This window comes from Dipodomys ordii, unplaced genomic scaffold, assembly GCF_000151885.1.
Source record: "Dipodomys ordii isolate 6190 unplaced genomic scaffold, Dord_2.0 Scaffold153, whole genome shotgun sequence".
NCBI classification, from domain to species: domain Eukaryota; kingdom Metazoa; phylum Chordata; class Mammalia; order Rodentia; family Heteromyidae; genus Dipodomys; species Dipodomys ordii.
Window position 1 is genome coordinate 1,011,925 of NW_012267369.1, and position 8,256 is coordinate 1,020,180.

General features: G+C 52.0%; 1 protein-coding gene across 1 annotated transcript in view; it reads left to right on the forward strand.

The window, feature by feature from the left end:
- Sec61a1 (Sec61 alpha 1 subunit (S. cerevisiae)) overlaps positions 1-8,256 on the forward strand; it is a 35,882-nt gene that overhangs the window by 4,032 nt on the left and 23,594 nt on the right. The window lies entirely within an intron of this gene.

An 8,256-nucleotide genomic window follows, 5' to 3' on the forward strand; every position in this document is an offset into this window, starting at 1 on the left:
GTCAGGCTGAGGCTGCAGACACCCAATAAAAGTTGACTAATGGAAGACCGCTTGCACTTTGGTTTTCATGTTGCAATTTGAAGTGTTTCCTTTGAACAAAGGCCCCAGTGCCTGGAGGAGATGGGTCCCCTGTCCAGGAGTGACAGGCAGAGGGTGAGCCCGGGGGGACAGTGGGGGCTGGGGGCAGGGGGCAGTGAGGGCCTCGGTGACCTGTCCTCAGACATCAGAGGGGGAAAAGGTCCATTCACAGGAGTCCTGAGGCCTCACCAAAGCGGCTTCCTGAGCCCCAGCGACAGGGCTTCAAGGACGAGGCCTTTGCCGGGCAGAGGTTGGGGCCAGGCCCAGGCTCCCGTCAGCAAGGGAGCCCCCAGGGGAGGGCTGGGCCCTGGCCAGGCCGTCCCAGGTCACCCAGGGGAGAGGTGCAGGCGTGCCCTCAGACCTGGTTGGGTTGGGTGGGCACCCCTCACAGCTGCCCCCTACTTGTTCTGGGTTACAGAGACGGGCCACTGCCCCAGCACACACAGCCTCCCAGCTGGAGGCATCTCTGCCGCAGAAAGGCAGCCGGGAAGTCCGATGGCGGGCAGGAGGTCCGTGCCGGCCTCTGGATCGGGTGATTGCCCTTGGCCTTGGGGAGCTGCAGATGCTGGCTGTTCACTTAGAGGGAACTAAGCTAGGGAGAGCTTAGGTAACCTGCAAGCCATGATTGCCTAGCCGGGTCTGCTGCTGGCTGCTGCAACGTCATAGTGAGTGCTGCCATTCTCCCTCGGGTCCCCAGCATGCTCTCTGAAGCCACCGTCTTTGGGTAGCACACTTGTCATCTCTGCCATCTGGGAGGACTCGGCTGTCCTGGGCCTTGGCCTGGTGGTGAGCCTGTCACCAGCACCCAGGGAGCCTGCAGTGGCCCGCGTGGCTCTGGCCTGTGCTCCTCCTGCTGTGACACTCCAAGCTGACACCTCTGGGGCGGGAGGAAGCCGTACCCGCAGATGGCCTCCGGCCTGCTTTGTGCTGGAGAAGGGTCTGGACGTTGATCAGATAGCCCAAATCAGGGAGGGCAGCGGGGCTCAGAGGCCAGCCAAGGGGCCAGAGTCCCCCCTGTGTGCCCTCCGGGCCTGCCAGTACAAGGTGGCGGCCTGGGAAGAGCCCAGACCCCTGTGGAAAGCCATTTCCTCCCCCATTCCGTCTGTTGCAAGGTAGTGTCTCCCCTCGAGCAGATCTCTGCACTGCCCAGCGGGAGCAAAACGGCCACACACCTTGGCCTTGGAGAGACACCAATCGTGCCGCTTGGTTTTTATGACTGGTACTTTCATACTTTATCTTCATTCTGATGAGTGAAGCCGGGTTGCCACTGAAACCCTTCTGAAATAACTTAGATACAAAGCCAGAGACAAATAAACAAGCTAAACGTACTTAGCAAGTTCATGGAGATGCAGGAAGTGAAGGTCAAACAAACACAAATGCAGTCTGGGAAGTCCTAGATTGAGGAAGGTCTGCAGAGTGCGCCTGGACTGGGCAGGCTGTGGGCAGAGTGGCCACTGAGGCCAGGACCTTCTCAAGACAGGGCTAGACCTGGAGCTCTCAAGACTTAGACCCCCAAGCTTTGGCCAGAAGGAGGGCATGTCCTGTCCACAGGCACAGGGCTGTGACTTCGCAGGCCTGCGGCCTGGCTGCAGTCCCAGGGGCTTGCCTCTGCCTTTTGCTTGGATTTAGTCCACTCGAATACCACCACTGACGTACTTGCATTTTATGTTTGCTATCATACTTTTCTTCCCTAAATATCTCATTTCCATTTGTTCTTTTTTTTTTTTTTTGGGTCCGGTCGTGGGGCCTGAACTCTGGGCCTGGGCGTTGTCCCTCAGCTCTTCAGCTCAAGGCAAGCGCTCTACCACTTCTGCCACAGCGCCACTTCCGGCTTTTTTCTTTTTGCTTATGGGTGGTGCTGAGGAATCGAACCCAGGGCCTCAGGCATGCCAGGCAAGCGCTCTACCACTGAGCCACCTTCCCAGCCCACTTCTTTTTGTTTTTGTCTTTCAGCATTTTCTTTTTTGTGCTAGTGCTCTGGATGTGAATGTCTTTGTAAACGTCCTACTTGATACTCTTGAGGCTCTTGGATGTGTCTCCTCACGACTTTCATCACATTCCATTTCTCCTCTCCCCTGAGCATGTGTGAGCTTAGTGGTGTCTGTGTTATTCTCTACTCACGGCCTCTGTGCAGATCTGAGGTTTCTTTTCTTAGCCAGTTCAAATCCACCACTGAACCGAGTGAATGTTTGCTGTTTCACAATGTTCACTGGGGTTTTCTGTAGTTTCCCTTCCTTCTCTGACATCTCTGGCGTGACACTGTCTTCCACCCCTGCTGTCAACGCTGTCCTCCATGTCTGAGCTCATGCAGAACAGCTGCTCTGAAGAGCATGGGTGAAGGTGGCACGCTCCTCACAGGTACGTGTGTTGTCCACCTTGTTTTTCCTATGCATTGTACCTACACTCTATGGCCTGCACAGGGCTCCCGGCCCCTCTCTGGAGCTCTGCTTCGATGGCTAACCAAGTGTGCCACGCACCCAAGCTCCATCCTGTCTCAGGGCTGGGTGTTTGATGAAGGCCTTACTCACTCACCAGCTGAAGGGTCATCGGGTCATCTCCAGAGCGGAACAATGGGGAAAAAAAGACACTTCAAGCATTTGTGTATAGGTGTGCAGAAGACTGGACGTGGGATTACTGGGTCACAACTTCACTGTGAGCTGCACCCCAAAGGCAAAGTGCCACCCAGTCCCACGCAGCAACTGTACGCTCCGGCACCAGTGCGGCTGTTGCTTGGCTTTTGCTCCACCCTGGGAGGACACTCGGGGGATGGTGGACCCTCAGGGTTCTTTTGCTGCTGGTTTCCCAGACTGGCCGCCTCCCAGTGCCCCACACCTAGATACTGGCTCGCATTAAATACCAAGCATCGCTCTCCTGCGGCGTGGTTTTCTGCTGAGCCCAGGAGAGCTGGTCTTGGTCTTCTTCCATTGTCTGACTGGCTGATCTGCAATCACCAATCTCCCTTTAACTGCTTGCCACCAAAACCCACGTCACTTCTGAGTTCACTGTCCCATGCTTTGTGACAAGGCCATGTCCTCGGGGCTCCCCTGGCACTCTCTGAATTTAAGGTCTGGCCTCAGCTCAGAACCGTTTTAAATGATACCCAATGTGCAGGGAGTGAGGCGGCCTCTTGCTCTCGAGGGCAGTGGTGGCGAGCTCAGGGCCTGGGCTGGGTACCTTTGTGAGGCAGAGTCTGCGGAGCTGAACCTCGGTGGCACTCCACAAGTGCCAGAGCCTGCAGTGTCAATCCTGCCCTGCCTTTCTTCATAAAGCTTTATTAGAACGTAGCATAGCTATGTCCACCCACTTACTATTGTCTCTAGCTACTTTTGTGCAACAGGAGCAGAGCTGAACATCACAGCAGAGACCCACAGTATTTTCCATCTGCTGCTCCTAAGAAGTGTGGCAGAGACAGCCAGTCAGAGAACTTCTGACCTGCGTGCGGCTGAACAGCTGTGTCCACTCTATAAACCTCACTGAGCTCTGACTCACAATTTGTGTATTTTTGTATGTGTTTTTAGCAAAAGTAAACACACTTTAAAAAAACCGAAAAGGCAAACTTCCTGCAAGGCCAAAGGAAAAGGGCAAGCGGCAGGACCAGGGCAGAGGTGGAAGGGCTTTCTGAACTTGGCGCACAGAAGGGGACGGGTGGGCGGGTGGGCGGACGCTACACAGAAACAGGCTGGAAATCAAAGCAACCCTAGTAGTTAAACTCAGAGGAGAAGGCTGCCATGGGCGCAAGGAATGCAGACTTAGTGGAATAAAGCCAGGATAGCCATCTACGTTTGATTTTCATGAACATTTTAAACTACATCCCGAGTGCTACCTGTGAGAGGCTTCCCCTCCCTGCTTTCCTGACATTCAGATTCAACGGGGGTGGGTGTCAGCAGCACTGTCCTCTGGCAGCCAAGAGAAATGGACCAGGAAACCCTGAGTGGGGTGCTCAGGCCAAGCTGCAGACAGGGGTGCCGGTGTGGAAGCGAGGAAGCCCCCTCCCCTCCTCGGCAACCAGACGGCGGCAGCCCCACCCCCGCACTGCTGAGGGCTCCAGAAGGGGAGAAGACACTCACAAAGATCTGGTCATCTGAATGGTTTCGGACTTCCAAGCACAGCAAAACTCTAGGCTAGCAGAAGAGCAGCCAGATAGGCTGTGGAGAAGCAAGACAGAATCTAAAACACAAACAGGGACTGGAGGAAGCTTGAAGAGACTGGCTGATGCCTTACTACACCGTCCCGCGGGAGAACATGAAAACGCCAACCAGTACCTGCAAAGTCAAACCAACCGAAAGATGGCGGGTCAGCTACAGACAATATAAGGAAAGAAATGCAACACAATAAGCGGTTTTGCTTAGCTTAGCTGAGTAACAGGTATGAAGCAGTCTCAAATGCAATATCCTCAGGGAAGAAGCCCACTTTTTTTTTTTTGGGTCCGGTCGCGGGCCTGAACTCTGGGTCTGGGCGCTGTCCCTCAGCTCTTCAGCTCAAGGCTAGCACTCTGCCACTTGAGCCACAGCGCCACTTCTGGCTTTTTTCTTTTTGCTTATGTGGTGCTGAGGAATCGAACCCAGGGCCTCTGGCATGCGAGGCGAGCGCTCTACCCCTGAGCCACCTTCCCAGCCCAAGAAGCCCACTTTCAAAAGCGAAATACTCATCTGAACTACAGGGAAACGCACCGGTGGCGACCAGGGCAATGGCTGTGGTGGTGACTGAATGACTGCATTTCTCAAGCTTGCATAATTGTTCACAAAAAGAAATGTTAATTGTGTTGTAATAAATACTTATCTTGGCACTACTGTAGTTTGAACTCAAGGGTGAGGAGTGAGTGGCAGACACCTAGCGGCCTGAGGTGCCCCACCCACCCACCCAGTGGCTCCTGAGGGCTTGCGGACCCTTCCAGTGTTAAACTCTAGCTGCTGTGATGGGAGATCATCCTAGACAGGGGACAAATGTGCTCCGTGAGACTGGTAAGGTGAGCAGACAGTATGAAGAACTCAGGAGCCTGGATACTCTAGTCTGCATGAAGTGGAGCAGCGTCTGCATGTTGTCTACATCTATGCTCCTTTGTAAATTCCTTCCATGTTGCCACAACACCTCATGTACTAAAAATGTTATCCAAGTACTTGTTACACTGCACTGTTGAGATCAAGGGGAGTCTTAGATGTTCCCTGCAGGTGCAATCTGCGTAGTAAATGTTTTCCATCTTCAGATGCTTGCATCCCCCGAGATTCCATTCCACAGATGCAGAGCTGACAAGATTTTGTAGGCGTAGTTAAGTATTTCCTCAATAAAGTGGCAGAACGTCATCCAGCCAATGAGACTGTGAGAGCAAGTGTGGTTTCCCTGAGTGAGCATATTGCTGTGGACCACCATGCCTGCCGCCTATCAGGACTTCAAGACTTGCCCAGCCAGAACTCTGGTCCGTGTAGTAAATTTTTCTAGTTGTTTCTCTATCACATCTTTCAACCTACCTACGTACCGTCTATTTTTATTGTCACTTGCAAAGCTTGAACTCAGAGCCTGGGCACTGTACCTGAGCCTCTTTGTGCTCATGACTAGCACGCTACCATTGAGCCACAGCACCACTTCCGGTTTTCTAGTGGTTAATTGGAGATAGGAGTCTCACAGACTTTCCTGCCTGGGCTGGCTTTGAACCGCGATCCTCAGATCTCAGCCTCCTGAGTAGCTAGGATTATAGGCACAAGCCACTGGTGCCCAGCTACAACACCACTTTTTTGAAAGATTAGTTGGAGTTAAGACTTATCTCATGGGAACTTTTCTGCCTGGGCTGGCTTCAAAATGCAATTCTCAGCTCTCAGCCTCCTGAATAGATAGGATTACAGGGCGAGTCACTGGAGCCTGGCTCCAGCTGTTTTTACCTTTGTACACATCGTCTGTGGTAGAACCTTGGCAATGCTATCCCCTACTTTACTCCTGTTGTCTGATCCCAGACACTGGGAGCCTCTTGGAGTTTCCCCTTTGGCCAAGGTTTCAAACACATCTGCCTGCCTTCACTCTTCTCCCCTTCTCCTCTGGAGGCCTGGGCCCACTGTCCGCCTCTGCTAGGTCTCAACAGCTGTGAGGAGCCTGGCTTCTCCCCCCACAGCTGTGGTGCTCTATTACCCAGCGTAGCCACAGGAGTCTACCTTTGTCCAAACCTCTCTCCACATTCCTCCTCCCACTTTCCTCCCTCTGAGGGACCCCTTTCTCTCTACAACCTGTTGAGACAGCCGGATGGCAGTCTCCCAGCCCCCTCCTCAGGTAAGCGTGGTCTGTCCTGTAGCACATGCATGGAGTGAGCGAATGCTGTTCAACTTCCAGGCTGTGCATCAAGAGGACCCTCTCCTCACCCTTCTTCCACCTCAGAAGACCAGAGGGGCATGGGGACCCTAAAGGAGGGGAGCCCTCCAGTGGAGCCTGAGCTGAGTGCTACCTGGACTTCCATCTGGCTTATGATGCTAGGGTTTTACATCTTTAATAAATCTTGGCAGCGGGGCTGGGAAGGTGGCTCAGTGGTAGAGCACTTGCCTTGCATGCACGAAGCCCTGGGTTCGATTCCTCAGCACCACATAAGTAAAATGAAAAAAGCCGGAAGTGGCGCTGTGGCTCAAGTGGTAGAGCGCTAGCCTTGAGTTGAAGAGCTGAGGGACCAGCGCCCAGGCTGAGTTCAGGCCCACAACCGGACCCCCCCCAAAAAAAAAAATCTCTGCAGCAAAGTTGCCCTAAGCTTTTTCACTCCTGGTGCTCTGCCACTTGAGTCATAGCTCCACTTCTGGCATTTCTGGCAATTAGCTGGAGATAAGAGTCTCATACTTTCTTGCCATACTTTCTTGAATCACAAACTTCAGATCTCAGGCTCCTGAATAGCTAGGATTACAGACATTGAGTCACATGGCACTCAGCTAAAACATTTTTGTCATTTCATTAAAATATCACTTGTTAGCCAGGTGCCAGTGGCTCACACCTGTAAACTGAAGTGGCACTGTGACTCAAGTGGTACAGCAACTAGCCTTGAGCTGAAGAGCTCAGGGATAGCGCCCATGCCCACAGTTCAGGCCCCATGACCAACCAAAAAAATATATATATATATCACTTGTTAAGGTCAAAACACTGTAGAACATATTTCTCAATGGTTAGCCATTCTATTCATTGCTCTTACATTGAACATACAGAATGTAGACTTCCAAGTCATTCATCAAAGTCCAATTCCTATCAGTTTGCAACTACTTCTGATACCATGAGGCAGTAAAAGTTTGAGAAAAAAATGTGAGTTTCCTGACTTTGATCTTGTGTTTGTGTGCTGATTCCTTCACAGTAGCAAAAGATATCCTAGGCTGAGATCCCGAACTATTATAATCTCTTCATTGTTCTTCTGTAGGTAAACAAGATGCATGTCTGTTTACATATTTTAAAATACTAGAGGTGACTTTGTCAAGATGCACTGTGCTACAAGTTTAGAACTCACATTTCAGAGTGAAACCATGAGAGTGATATCAATGCTTCTAGCCTGAATATTTAGAAAATTGCTGTTTGTAAGAAAAACAAAAAGAACTCATGAAGATACTGTGCAGATGAGACCCTCATAGAAATGCTCCTCATAGGTATATCCCCCCATTCCTCCATCTAATCTACTCTAAATGGAGAAGCAGGATCGTCTCATGGAAAGGTGTATTCCTATATTTATTTGAATTAAGAAATAAAATCCATTCTTTGTTCTGGGAGAAAATAAATTACAACGGCTCGATAGTATCTAGAGTTGACACAGCCAATTGTATGTTTCTATAAGTAAATACTAAAGTGCAATAAAAGATATTATATATTATTCTGAGAAAAAGATGCATTTTATTCATAAAGAGACACGTGGGAAGACAGCTCAGGGGTGGTGCACTCGCCCGCGTGCATGAGGCCCTGGGTTCGAGTCCTCAGCACCACATTAGCAGAAAAAGTGGGAAGCAGCACTGTGGCTCATGTAGTGGAGTGCCCGCCTTAAGCTGCAGAGCTGAGGGGCAGCGTCCAGGCCCAGCTGCCCAGGCCCAGCACCCAGCTGCCCAGGGCCCAGAGCCCAGCTCCCCAGGGCCCAGCACCCAGGCCCAGCTCCCCAGGGCCCAGCACCCAGGCCCAGCTGCCCAGCGCCCAGGCCCAGTGCCCAGGCCCAGCTGCCCAGGCCCAGCTGCCCAGTCCCAG